The 13,953-nt window shown below is 41.1% G+C and overlaps 1 long non-coding RNA gene across 2 annotated transcripts; it reads left to right on the top strand.

Annotated features, from left to right (window-relative positions):
* The first annotated feature begins 763 nt into the window (after nt 1–763).
* LOC113353475 lies at nt 764–2,147 on the top strand. 2 transcript variants are annotated; one of them, XR_003361308.1, is made up of 5 exons: nt 764–840; nt 1,109–1,249; nt 1,382–1,540; nt 1,623–1,760; nt 2,090–2,147. It is a non-coding gene; the product is annotated as an uncharacterized LOC113353475 (long non-coding RNA). The 2 variants fall into 2 exon arrangements; XR_003361309.1 differs by having other exon boundaries at nt 777–878.
* The last annotated feature ends 11,806 nt before the right edge of the window (nt 2,148–13,953 follow it).

Below are 13,953 nucleotides of genomic sequence, written 5' to 3'. Positions count from 1 at the left end.
CAAAAAAAGAACAAAAAAACACACAAATAGCTTCATATTTATCGATTTCAATGGTGTATCCTGAGAACCCGAGTCTTCCGGTGTGAACTAAAGCTACTTCATGACATGTATGGATAGTCGAAATTACTTCACGACTTATGTGACTAGTCGAAATTCAATCCGGAAGCACATAGAGAAAGCACAAAGAAACACACAAAGAAAACACACTTTCCTTGATCCGTATGACAGTCTCAAATCAAATCTCCACCGTCCAAAGATATCCCTAATCCGTATGACCATATTTAAATCAAATCTTGGCCGTTTAAAGATAGGTATATAGAAGATCAAAAGAAAATTTCTCACAGTTTCTTCATTTTCCTCTCTTATCTTCGTCTCTAACCTTATCTTCCGCCTCTCTTGCAAAAGAAAACCCTAACTCACCACAGAATCTATTTCTCGATCACTCTCTTATGTAAAAAAACTTACGGAAGTTGTAGATCGGTTCTTTCAAATTGCAATGGCTTCTTTGAAACTCATTTTCTCTTCTTATTCTCTCTTCTTCTTTCTTCTTTTTCGTTCTTCTTCTCTGCTCTTCTTCAGTTGAAAATCGAGAGGTGAAATTGAGGTATGGCTTGAGGAAATTTAAATCATGAGGATGTATAAAAGAAGAAGGAGTTGGTGTTTCTGCTAATTATGAAGAAGAAGATTGAGTCCTGTTATGAATCGAGAACTAGGGTTTTCTTAGTGAATCGTTAATTGAGTTAGAAATGGAGAAATTAAAGATGGGTTTTGTTCATATTGAAGATTCGAACACGAATTTCTGAAGATTTGTCACCATGGGTGCCTTAACTATCAATAGCTGTAAGCGTCGTAACGATTATCTTAACTTAAATTATGCGGTAAATTATTTTCAATCTCCAAGTTCTGTTATTGATTTTTGTGTTTTTTTTAGTTTCTCAGGAACCCTAGTTCCCAATTTTGTTTTGTAACTCTTAGTTCCTTCTAATTTTGTTTTGAATGGTCTTCCTTTTTAGCCATTTGAGGTCTAATTGCGGTCTATTTTAGATTTCTTCTGTCTTCTAAGCTCTCTATTTTGAATATGACTTGATTCTTATTTCCTTTACATCAGGACGGAGGAAGGCTTAAAGTCTAACTTTCGGAAGGACTCTCTGAGGATTGCAGCTTAGATGTACAACCTGTAATTAAGTACAGACAAAATGGCGTTATCTTTTAACACATGGAAGTAGAGAGAACTCAATCACTCATTCAGGTATATACTGACAATAAAAAGTAGCTTCAATTTACAAATCTGTTGTATTTCTGATGTGTTGGTATGATTTTAATGTTGGAGGGGTGTTTTGGGTGTGAGAAGGTATTGACTGTTTGATCTGGGTTGATACAGAACACCACCAAGCTGGTTGGAGATTTCTTCTCCTGAGGTTGCTGTTGGAATCCACAAAGACAATATTGATCCTGTTCTAAAACATATCATCTTATGTCACGGCGTTGGTTTGCCCATGCTTCTCCTACTCTTTTCAATGCAAGGACACCAAGGCCTCAAGTATGTTATGTTTTTTCTTTGTTTGTTATTTTGATATTAGGATTAATTTTCTGACTAATTGAGGTTTTGTTGGAATTTGTAGTTGAGTAGAGGCTTCCATGTGTGCATGATAGAGGACAATATTGAAGGAATATACGACACTTTGAAGGAGTGTGCTGTTATTAGTAAATCTGCTGGAGGAATTGGAGTTTCTGTACACAACATCGATGCCACTAGTCTTGTAAGTGGTTTTGTCTTTTGATTTAGGGTTTTTGTTGCTGTTCATGATAAATTGGTTGTTTTATTGTGTAAATTTAAATTTGTTGTTGTCATGATTTGCGGAGTGTAAATTGCTCGTGTCAGTTTATTTGCCCTTGACGACATAGATCTCAGTCCTGGAACTGAAAAGTAGTAGTATTGGTGGGAGGTTGGAAATTCAATGGTTTGTGGGAAAAATCATATAGGGCTTCAACCTTAATCTTATCGAGCTTGAACCTTGTGAGAGAGAAAAGTTTGTTGGATTTGTGGAGAGAATATGAATTAACGATGTGAAATTTCTTCTACTTGCAGAGCTTTGAAGGATCTTTCTCTGGATGGAACACTGGCTCCTGAAATTTGTAATCTTTTGTACACGAAGTTGATGTAAGCATCTGTGAGCACTAGCCTAGTTTCTTTAGTTATATTAACCCACTTGTGCAAGGATGTTAACTGAGCTTTTCCCACTGCGCAACAACTCATTCTCTGGAACCAATCCCTATAGCAATTAAAGAATTTGGACCCGGGTTCAACAATTTCGATGGACCTATTCCATCCAACCTTCGCGATAAATTGTCCCTTGTCATCCTTTGGGTATAAGCTATTGGATCTGATGTTTTATTATGCTCTTCTTGCTTTGACAAGCTAGATGTGCTCCGCGTTAACTGCTTACAGAGTGCTGATTCTCAACAACTTATTAATTTCCTCTATGAGTGTGTAGCTTACAATTCCAAAGTGGAAGTCTGTGGCAGCCCGCTCTATCAATATGTAGTTTTTCCATTTTTGTTATTACTTCATCTTGTTTCAGGTTCAAGCTGTTGCATGGAATTCACATCTGCCTAATTATTTTCTTAGTGTGTTTACTTGACTCTTGCTATGTGAGCATTCCCACATAGCAGAAAACTGTAAATACAGTTGCAACAACCTAGTATCACTGATCTGAAAGCCTAACAAATGCAAATATGTGGGAACCTAGGATGTCTTTGATGAAAAACTTAATGCTTGCAGAAACTTCAGTCTGATTTTTCAGTCTCTCATATGTGGTTCAAACTTTGAATTGTAGGGTGACAATTGCTTTTCAATAAAGCAAAAACTTGTAACATACAGAAGCAGCTGTAAACTGGAGAATGTGGACCAAGTTGAAGAAAATCTCTTGCCATGAGTCTCGAGTCCAACCATCTTCAGCATCAGTTTTCAATAGCTGGTTGTATATGAATGAATAGTTACTCTTTTGTACTTTAATCAGCACCTAGTTGTTCCATCTATGGAATAAATTTACGCACGTACGATTTATATGATATTTTTAGTCATGTTTAAAGAATCTATCATTTTATTTTCTTTCGTTGCGCAACACACTTTCATACAAGGTGATTTGAAGTTAGCTAGGTAATGCAATTGGAGTGGTAGGTTAACTTGAATGAATGTAAATGTGCTACACTGGCATGTTAATGTGAATGTGAAATACTTTCGGCAATTCATGCAATTCGGTTTCAGCTATAATTTTTTTTTTCAAAATAGTTTTATGCACACAACTTCTAATAAGAGTTGTATTCCATATTTCAACTACACATACCAAAGGTTGTGAAAAATGTCTTTACGACATAACCAGGTGTTGTCCAAGATAGTTCGACAATTCATACAAGTGTTGTGCAAATATTATTCATAATACTGGTAATTGTTGTTGTATATGTTTCTACGATATACTACTTATGTTGTCCACGATTGTTCTACAATACAAGCAAGAGTTGTGTTAGGTTATCAAAAAAAATCGAAAGAGAATCACAACATTGACAAACTATTGTCGAACCATGAATCACATCACCCTTTATAACACTTGTCATCCATTGTAGAAAAACTTGGACTTTCTACAATACCCCCATTCCACAATGCATGGAATGGAGTTGTCGTAGGGGTACTGCAACTCTTATCTTGTGTCGTCAATGATGTTTTTTCCCGTAGTGTAATGAGTGTTGCTGATATATAGAAATACCAGGCCAGCATAATTGATCATTGTGGTTGCTGATACATGGAAATACCATGCCAACCATATTTCATCATTGTGGTTGCTGATATATCGAAGTGCCAGGCCAACCACATTTTTCCATTTTCGTCGCAGACGCCGTTAAGTCTCACATTTTGTTGTTTATTCGTTGGATGATCGAATTCACTTGTACTTTCTACAAAAGCACTAAAATAGTATTAATAACTAAAATATTGTATCATAGCTAATATAAATATGGGTATAAAATGTATCATATAGATGCTTATCAACCTCCATGCCACTGGCTGCCAAACGAAGGGTTGCAACAATCAACGGCCACCCTTCCTTCTGAGATGCAAATCTCAGCCGTCCAAGTTCGCCACCAAACGCGTGGAAACTTTTGGCCTAATGCAAAGCCCTAATTTTGGCCGCGCCTAAACTATGCCAAAACCCTAATTTTGGTCGCGCCTAAAACTAAGCCAAAATTAGCTTGGCCGCGCCTAAACCATGCCAAAGCCACGCCGGCCATGCCGCTGGCTGCCAAACGAAGGGTTGCAACAATCAACGGTCACCCTTCCTTCTGAGATGTAAATCTCAGCCGTCCAAGTTCGCCACCAAACGCGTGGCAACTTTTGGCCCAATGCCAAGCCCTAATTTTGGCCGCGCCTAAACTATGCCAAAACCCTAATTTTGGCCGCGCCTAAAACTATGCCAAAATCCTAGCTTGGTCGCGCCTAAACTACGTCAAAGCCATGCCGGCCATGCCTCCATGCCCCTGGCTGCCAAACGAAGGGTTGCAAAAATCAACGGCCACCCTCCCTTCTGAGATGCAAATCTCAGCCGTCCAAGTTCGCCACCAAACGCGTGGCAACTTTTGGCCCAATCCCAAGCCCTAATTTTGGCCACGCCTAAACTATGCCAAAACCCTAATTTTGGCCGCGCCTAAAACTATGCCAAAATCCTAGCCTGGCCGCGCCTAAACCATGCCAAAGACGCGCCGGCCATGCCTCCATGCCGCTGGCTTCCAAATGGAGGGTTGCAACAACCAACGGCTACCCTTCCCTCTGAGATGCAAATCTCAGCCGTACAAACTTGCCACCAAACGACTTGTGGCAATCTCTTGGATACGGTGCCAACTCTTGGCCACGGTGCCAAAACCCCAATTTGGCCACGCCAAAGCCATGCCGTCCATGCCTCCATGCCGCTGGCTGCCAAACGGAAGGTTGCAACAATCAACGACTATCCTTCCTTCTGAGATGCAAATCTCAGCCGTACAAGCTCGCCACTAAACCAAACGACTTGTGGCAACCTTTGGCTACGCTGCCAACTCTTTGGCCACAGTGCACACTTAGCTATGCCAATTTTATGGTCACGACATCAAACCCTAATTAGCCACGCCAAGAGCATGCGCAATCCATGCCAGCACCGTGGCCACGCCACTGGCTACCAACTGAAGGTAACCACAATCAACTGCTAACCTTCCTCTCAAGATGCGAACTCTCGACCGTCGAAGGTCACCACCGAGCCGGCTAGCCTCCCAAGCTCAACTTTCCAAACAATAGAAACATGCTACACAAAACACTCGAGACATCAAAACATGTCACAAACTGGGGGATGCTCATCAGGGTATTGGTCTGGCGGTTTACAGCGTGCGGCGTGCACTACTCCCGTTACAAGAAAGTGTCATAAGAGTGGGGCGGTTAGTAAATACAAGAAGTAATGGTGAAACGTTTCCCTCATTATGGAAACATCAATTTTTAGGTGTTACCCGTTACTGCTTTCTTCCATTTACTCAACCGTTTCCACTTATTACGAGACCAGGTTACGTTTCGTTGCGACTTGTATAAATAGGTCTCACCTATTTCCACCAAAGAACAAGTTTTGGTCAGGAGAATACAACACTCATAAATCACTTGTTAGCTTTCCCATCTGTTAGCTTTCCACTTTATGATACAAGTCGTCAAACAACTACTCTTCTCGAATCAACTATTCTGGTCTCAACACTCTCTTCGCTTCCCTCCCTAGACCAACCCTTCTCCTTAAGCTTGTGACCGAAGCAAGTCTGAAACGGCCATTTATTGGTTTAGGCCGGATTTGTACAGACTGATCTCTCGAATCAAAGTACTCCCTTGAAGTACATTGTTTAGGGTTTAGACTCGTTTCTCACCCACACACTCGAAATTACCAAAATCAGCAGAAACTGTTTTCACCTTCAAACAATTGGCGACCACAATTGGGGACCACGGTGCCAACAATCCGTGCCACGCCAAGCCAGTGTCGTTCCAAGCCAACGTCGCGCCATGCCAGCACCCACGCCACACCAAGTCAGCACCCAATCCCATGACAACGCTCACGTCATGCCAAGCCCATGCCAACGCTCATGCCATGCCAGGCCCAAGCCAGGGCCCACGCAAATTTTACGCTAACAGCCCCGTTCCAAGCCAATACTACGATGGCGGATCCATTCCGAGCCGATACAATGCCTGTGGATCCATTTCAAGCCACACAATACCTGCGGATCATATTCCAAGCCGACCAACGCCAGCGGCTCCGTTTTAAGCCACACCATGCCAACGGCTTGCCAAGCCAATCCAGCAACGCCAACCACTCCACGGCCTAGCTAGCAGCACCACGAGCAAAATCTACGCAAATCCACCAAAATAGAAATCACGAATTCTCCTCACCTCTCGAAAAGGTTAGACGGATCTTCTTGACCATCTTTTCATGACTTGACATTTCGTTTTGTTCTTGTTTGTCACCATCTTATGCTTACCTCGCAACAATGCCCATGTTCCGAGATAAGCAGGGGACTTAATGTTGATGGTGGTTTTTAGTTTAGGGTTAAAATCGTAAAACCTTAGTCAAACAGTGACGTCACACTTGAGTAATAATGTTTCCACTAGCACATTTATTAAACCATTCAACATGTATGCGTAAAATTAACGAGGTACCTTTTTTATGTAAATGCCATGCTCCACGGCAAAGCCCTCGGTACTGACTGGCATCATCGCTACACATGCCAGCCGAGTCAAACGTGCCAATGGCATGCTATGCCAGCCACATCTTCGCGCCAAACGCATGCCAACCATGCCAACCACATCTCCGCGCCAAAGGCATGCCAACCATGCCAGCCGCACCACTGTGCCAATGGCATGCCATGCCAACCACATCTCCGCGCCACAGGCATGCCAACCATGCCAGCCGCACCACCGTGCCAATGTTATGCCATGCCAGCCACATATCCGCGCCAAAGGCATGCCATCCATGCCAGACGCACCACTGTGCCAATGGCATGCCATGCCAGCCACATCTCTGCGCCAAAAGCATGCCAACCATGTCAGCCGCACCACCGAGCCAATGGCATGTCATGCTAGCCAAATCTTCGCGTCAAAGGCATACAAACCATGCCAGTCACACCACCATGCCAACCACATCTTCGCGCCAAAGGCATACAGACCATGCCAGTCACACCACCATGCCAACCACATCTTCGCGCCAAAGGCATGCCAACCATGCCAGCCGCACCACCGTGCCAATGGCATGCCATGCCAGCCACATCTCCGCACCAAAGGCATACCAACCATGCCAGCCGCACCATAGTGCCAATGGCATGCCATGTCATCCACACCTCCGCACCAAAGCCATGCCGGCTATGCCTCCATGTCGATGGATACCAAACGAAGGGTTGCAACAATCAACGGCCACCCTTCCTTCTGATATGCAAATCTCAGCTGTCCAAGTTCGTCACTAAATGCGTGGAAACTTTTTGCCCAATGCCAAGCCCTAATTTTGGCCGCGCCTAAAGTAGGCCAAAACCCTAGTTTTGGCAGCGCCTAAAACTATGCCAAAATCTTAGCTCGGTCGTGCCTAAACCATGCCAAAGCCAAGCCGTCCATGCCTCCATGCCGCTGGCTTCCAAACGAAGGGTTACAACAATCAATGGCCACCCTTCCTTATGAGATGCAAATCTCATCCGTCCAAGTTCTCTACCAAACGCGTGGAAACTTTTGGCCCAATGCCAAGCCCTAATTTTGGCAGCGCCTAAACTATGCCAAAACCCTAATTTTGGCCGCGCCTAAAACTATGCCAAAATCCTAGCTTGGTCGCGCCTAAACCACGCCAAAGCCATGCATGCCGGCCATGCCTCCATGCCACTGGCTGCCAAACGAAGAGTTGCAACAATCAACGGCCACCCTTCCTTCTGAGATGCAAATCTTAGCCGTCCAAGTTCGCCACCAAACGCGTGGCAACTTTTGGCCCAATGCCAAGCCCTAATTTTGGCCGCATCTAAACTATGCCAAAACCCTAATTTTGGCCGCGCCTAAAACTATGCCAAAATCCTAGCTTGGCCGCGCCTAAACCATGCCAAAGCCACGCCGTCCATGCCTCCATGCCGCTGGCTTCCAAACGAAGGGTTGCAATAATCAACGTCCACCCTTCCTTCTGAGATGCAAATCTCAGCCGTCCAAGTTCGCCACCAAACGCGTGGCAACTTTTGGCCCAATGCCAAGCCCTAATTTTAGACGCGCCTAAAACTATGCCAAAATCCTAGATTGGTCGCGCCTAAACCATGTCGGCCATGCCTCCATGCCACTGGCTGCCAAACGAAGGGTTGCAACAATCAACGGCCACCCTTCCTTCTGAGATGCAAATCTCAGCCGTCCAAGTTAGCCACCAAACGCGTGGCAACTTTTGGCCCAATGCCAAATCGTAATTTTGGCCGCGCCTAAAATATGCCAAAACCCTAATTTTGGCCGCGCCTAAAACTATGCCAAAATCCTAGCTTGGACGTGCCTAAACCATGCCAAAGCCACGCCGGCCATGCCTCCATGCCGTTGGCTGCCAAACGGAGGGTTGCAACAATCAACGGCTGCCCTTCCATCTGAGATGCAAATCTCAGCCGTAAACTTGCCACCAAACGACTTGTGGAAATCTCTTAGCTATGGTGCCAACTCTTGGCCACGGTGCCAAAACCCTAATTTGTCCACGCCAAAGCCATGTCGTCCATGCCTCCATGTCGTTGGCTGCCAAACGGAAGGTTGCAACAATCAACGGCTATCCTTCCTTTTGAGATGCAAATCTCAGCCGCACAAGCTCGCCACTAAACCAAACGACTTGTGGAAACCTTTGGCAACGCTGCCAACTCTTTGGCCACGGCGCACACTTAGCTATGCCAATTCTATGGTCACGGCATCAAACCCTAATTAGCCACGCCAAGAGCATGGGAAAGCCATGCCAGCACCGTGGCCACGCCACTGGATACCAACGGAAGCTAACTATAATCAACGGTTAACCTTCTTCTCAAGATGCGAAATCTCGACCGTCGAAGGTCACCACCGAGCCAGCAAGCCTCCCATGCTCAACTTGCCAAACAATAGCAACATGTTACACAAAACACTCGAGACATCAAAACATGTCACAAATTGGGGGATTCTCATCAAGGTGTTAGTCTGGCGGTTTACAGCGTGCGGCGTACACTACGCCCGTTACAAGAAAGTGTCACAAGAGTGGGGAGGTTAGTAAATACAATAAGTAATGGTGAAACGTTTCCTTCGTTATGGAAACATCAATTCCAGGTGTTACCCATTACCGCTTTCTTCCATTTACTCAACCGTTTCCACTTCTTACGAGACCAGGGTACGTTTCGTTGCGACTTGTATAAATAGGTCTCACCTTTTTCCACCAAAGAACAAGTTTTGGTCAGGAGAATACAACACTCATAAATCACTTGTTAGCTTTCCCATCTGTTAGCTTTCCACTTTCTGATACAAGTCGTCAAACAACTACTCTTCCCGAATCAACTATTCTGGTCTTAACACTCTCTTCGCTTCCCTCCCTAGACCAACCCTTCTCCTTCACTTTGTGACCGAAGCAAGTCTGGAACGGCCATTTCTTGGTTTAGGCCGGATTTGTACAGATTGATCTCTCGAATCAAAGTACTCCCTTGCAGTACATTGTTTAGGGTTTAGACTCGTTTCTCACCCACACACTCGAAATTACCAAAATCAGCAGAAACTGTTTTCACCCTCAAAGAGTGCTATACATTTCCATTTTATCAGAAAGTTGGTGCAATCAAAAGTGTTGCAAGTTTATTACATCTCCAATGATGCATTAGTTGTTGATGTCTTCACCAAAAGCTTATGTATTACCACTCGCTTTGAATTTTTGCGTGACAAGTTGAAGTTTTTATCACCTGTTCAACTTGAGGGGGATAGTGAGAGTATTAGACTCTGTGCTTAGTGGTGGCCCTTTATTATCAGTTTATACGACTGTTGGTAGACGTTACAGAGTGTCATGTGCTCTTATCCTTTATTGCTCTAACAGACTTTTGGTACGGTTCTTATCTCTTTTGTTTTGTATAACATTTCATGAGTCACCTCCTGTAACTTTCTTAGTCTTGAAAGCTTGTCTGTCTTTACAAATAATTATGTACCGAGTCTGTTGTACTGTAAGATTCCTCAGCATGTCCAAATATGGCAGCAAGGTGAAGTGTTGTTTCACCATTCTCTAGTTGATTGGTGTCGTTGGGGATATCAATTAAACATACGTGAAGGGCTGGTGTTCACCACCGCAACTACTTCTGGCTTGCATTTTAAAATTTATTCTACAAATTAACATCAACTGATTACTGTGTACAGCTACAAACAACACCATTTCTGAACCACTCGTGGTTACTTCCGTAATTGCTCTTGGATTCTTCCCAAATAGGTTGTTGGCACTTTCCCAATCACCGTTCTCGATCTTTGAGTCTTAGGAGAGAGAAAAATAGTTTCTTTTTGGTCGTGTCTCTGTTAGACTTCGTATATAATGTACTTTAACCTTTTCTCTATAATATTTAACTTATCATGTATTCTTAGATCTTTCCATACTCCAATGATGGCTTGAATGGCTTTATTTGCTTACTGCTAATTTATTTGTAGTTGTACTACTGTAATGAGTATCTTTTTCTGGTATCGATAATGCTGATTAATTAGAACTCAGATATAGAGAATAATTTGGATATGGAAAATCATATGTGCTTATGATTTGCTGCTAATAGAGTATATAATCTACTGCAGAGAGTATCTTTTTCTGCTAATCATATGTGCTTATTGTTGTTGGATTTTCTTCGTATATAATCTACTTAGAGAGTATCTTTTTCTGCTAATATATATATACCTTACTGCTTAACACAATTCGATGATAATGAGCTCTGGACAGCTAATCCATCTCTTCATTATTTTTATATTGATTAGCAGCAGCAGTACCAGCAATGTTTTTTAAAGTTTTTACTATATCATATTAAGTATGTACTTAGATGATACGAGTACTTTAAGAGAGCATTATTCATTTCCGATCTTAACTGCTATTCTCATCAAACTGGAAATGACCAAAATATCAAGTATCTACTCTTTGAAATCAAGATTCTTGTTAAAGCATCGCTCGGTAGAACTCACAAATATACGTATGTCAAGCTTGTAGTTAATGTTAGATGGCCAAAACTATATCTGAATTTATACTAAAGCCAATCTCGGGATAGGATTAGAGCAGGGTAGTTGAGTATAAGAAATCACTGAATACCTTCAAGAGATTGAAAACTGAAGAACAACGAAGACATGTGCTAGAACTTCATCGACAAAGGTATGTGAACACTGACTATCCTATTTACTCATTACAGTTGAAAATCTATAAATTAATGCATTTGGGACAACAAAATTTATTAATTAAATGCGATTATTAATTTATCAAGTTAAAATTTAGCTTTTGTAAGCCTAGTTGGAATCAGAGAATTATATTATTTTAGAAAGAATTTTGAATAATTGAGTATTAATTAATGGAGTTTCAACTCTATTTCTATCATTTTATCTTCCAAGACAATATCGTATGGCTTTAGTATATGATGAATCACAAAGAAGAAGCTTCGATCTCAAGCTTGTACTTGACAAATCTCGAAGCATCAACTCAAGCGTTGAATATTCATAGGTCTTATCACTTTTGAGGTTGACGATAATTTTATTGTTCAAAAAACCATGTATGTGAATATAAGCCTAAAGACGTCAAATTGTACTTTTGTTCAAAAATGATCTTTTAGTTCGCGGACTATGCAATTTTTTAATATTGCCGAACTCCAAGTTGCACAAATTTTCACGAACTGATTTTTCAGTTTGCAAACTATGCAATTTCAAGGTGTTCTCGAACACTTTTTGAAATTCGTTTCTATGTTCCCGATTTGATTTTTCAGTTCGCGAATAATGTACTTTTGGATATGTTCCTGGATATTTCAAACATATTGAGTTCGCGAACCACTTTTCTTAGTTGGCGAAGTGGTCTGCTTTTGGGTGCCACCGAATTCCAGCATTACTTGATGGTTCACTAACCATACTTGGTTATTCGTAAGATAACTTTTATGCACGGTTTTCTTTAATCGAAAAATATGTAGGTGCACATTCTGTTAGAGCACACATTCTTCTTTGTATTACAAGGCAAATTTCTCACATGCTTACATGGTTTCTATTCTTTAGAATCGGTTTATGTTGATAAATTTAGTTTGCTTGGGATCAAAGTAATTCTTGAGCATGGAAACTAGTTAACAAGCTTGCTTTGGTCATAAGAAACAAGTTCTTGAACCTTAGGCAATCTATCATGTTTCATCATTATAAATAGAGGACTCTTTGCAAAGTAGAATATCACTCCGTACACGAGGCATAGTAGTTGCGGATAGAGTCGGGCTTAGGTTTCTTTGTGAAACATAACTAGGTTACGACTTTGAAGACTTCACTTGGGATTCGTGAAGCAGAATCAAACTCTCTTTTACCGCTGGATCTTTGATATACAAAATCTTACAAGGATTTGAGCAATTAATATGATAAATTATATGGCCACTGCCTTGAGGGAAGGGGGATGACAAACAAACAAACCCGACAACATGTGAATATTCGAGCTTTGGTACATTGATGAGCATGTTCCACGGATAAATATTTTATTATTATAATAAGTTAAGATATTATATATGCACTATTTTAGTATTTGATATCTAAAATTTAACTGTCATATGGGTTTCGCCAAATTCTCATCTATGTTCACTGCTTAGAGGATCGTCCCATATGTTTGTATTGCAAACATTCATCTGTAAAATTATTTGAGTGTGCAAAGTTCTTTAATTCTCATCTATGCTTATTTTCGAATTCTGTGTACCTTGACAAACTTCCAACTATGGAAAGGTTCTCCACTTCTGTCGACATTATGCGCGAAAACCCTATTATATATAGACTATCCAAATACTTTAAATGATAAACACACAAGAAAACTGAAATTCAAAAAACTACAAAATGTCATCAAAGTAATCCAACAATATTCATAAATGAATGGGGTGTATCCTTGGCTTCATTCTAACTACCAATATTGTTTTCAATATTTACGTTGATTTCTAACATTATACATTGAAAAGAGGAGGGTACCAAGTACAACATCAATTTTTTCGTTACAGAACCTATAGGAAAAAAACTTCCATGAAATTCAATCAAGATTAAATCAAACAATAAATATGCTTGAATAATCTCAATAAAAGATTTTTAAAACACAAGGATTGATTAACATACAACTTGCTTGTACTTTTAAATATAAAATAAATTTACATAATACGAGAGTAAAAAGTAAAAGAAATCACACACTAGAAAAAATTTTAACGAGGAAAAATTCGAAGAAGCAAAACCCCGAGACCTCGTCCAGTTTGAGCACAAACTATATTAAGAAGCTACAAACACTAGCCTGCTATAAGATTTTGGTATGAAATGTAATTGATAAAAAAAAACGTCCAAACTACTCTGTTGTAGTGGTGCCCCTACGTATCTTGATTTCACAAGAACCTACATACTTGATGTATTTAGATGATGTCCTTTACATCCTTAGGAGTTGCTCCACAGTTCTTCATGGAGACTAGAGCTACCCTTCCTCCAACATGACTCATGATGATTTCCATTCCGATGCTTGATCAAGGAGAGATAAATCTATTTCCCGATTTATATAAATCTACATCTCCAAGACTAGGTTGTACCCTTACTTCACGAATCCAAGATGAAGTATTTCAAAGTCGAACGTTAGATTACGGAGATAGTATTTGGAGAATAAAAATGGCAACAATATACACAAGCATGCAGGAATTGAGTTTTCAATGTTGCTGATGTCTTTAATTTATAGTAATAAATCAATATTGGTTGCT

The sequence above is a fragment of the Papaver somniferum genome, chromosome 2 (genome assembly GCF_003573695.1).
Source record: "Papaver somniferum cultivar HN1 chromosome 2, ASM357369v1, whole genome shotgun sequence".
NCBI lineage: Eukaryota > Viridiplantae > Streptophyta > Magnoliopsida > Ranunculales > Papaveraceae > Papaver > Papaver somniferum.
Note: the sequence above shows the minus strand (reverse complement) of the source record. Positions and strands in the feature narration are given on the sequence as shown.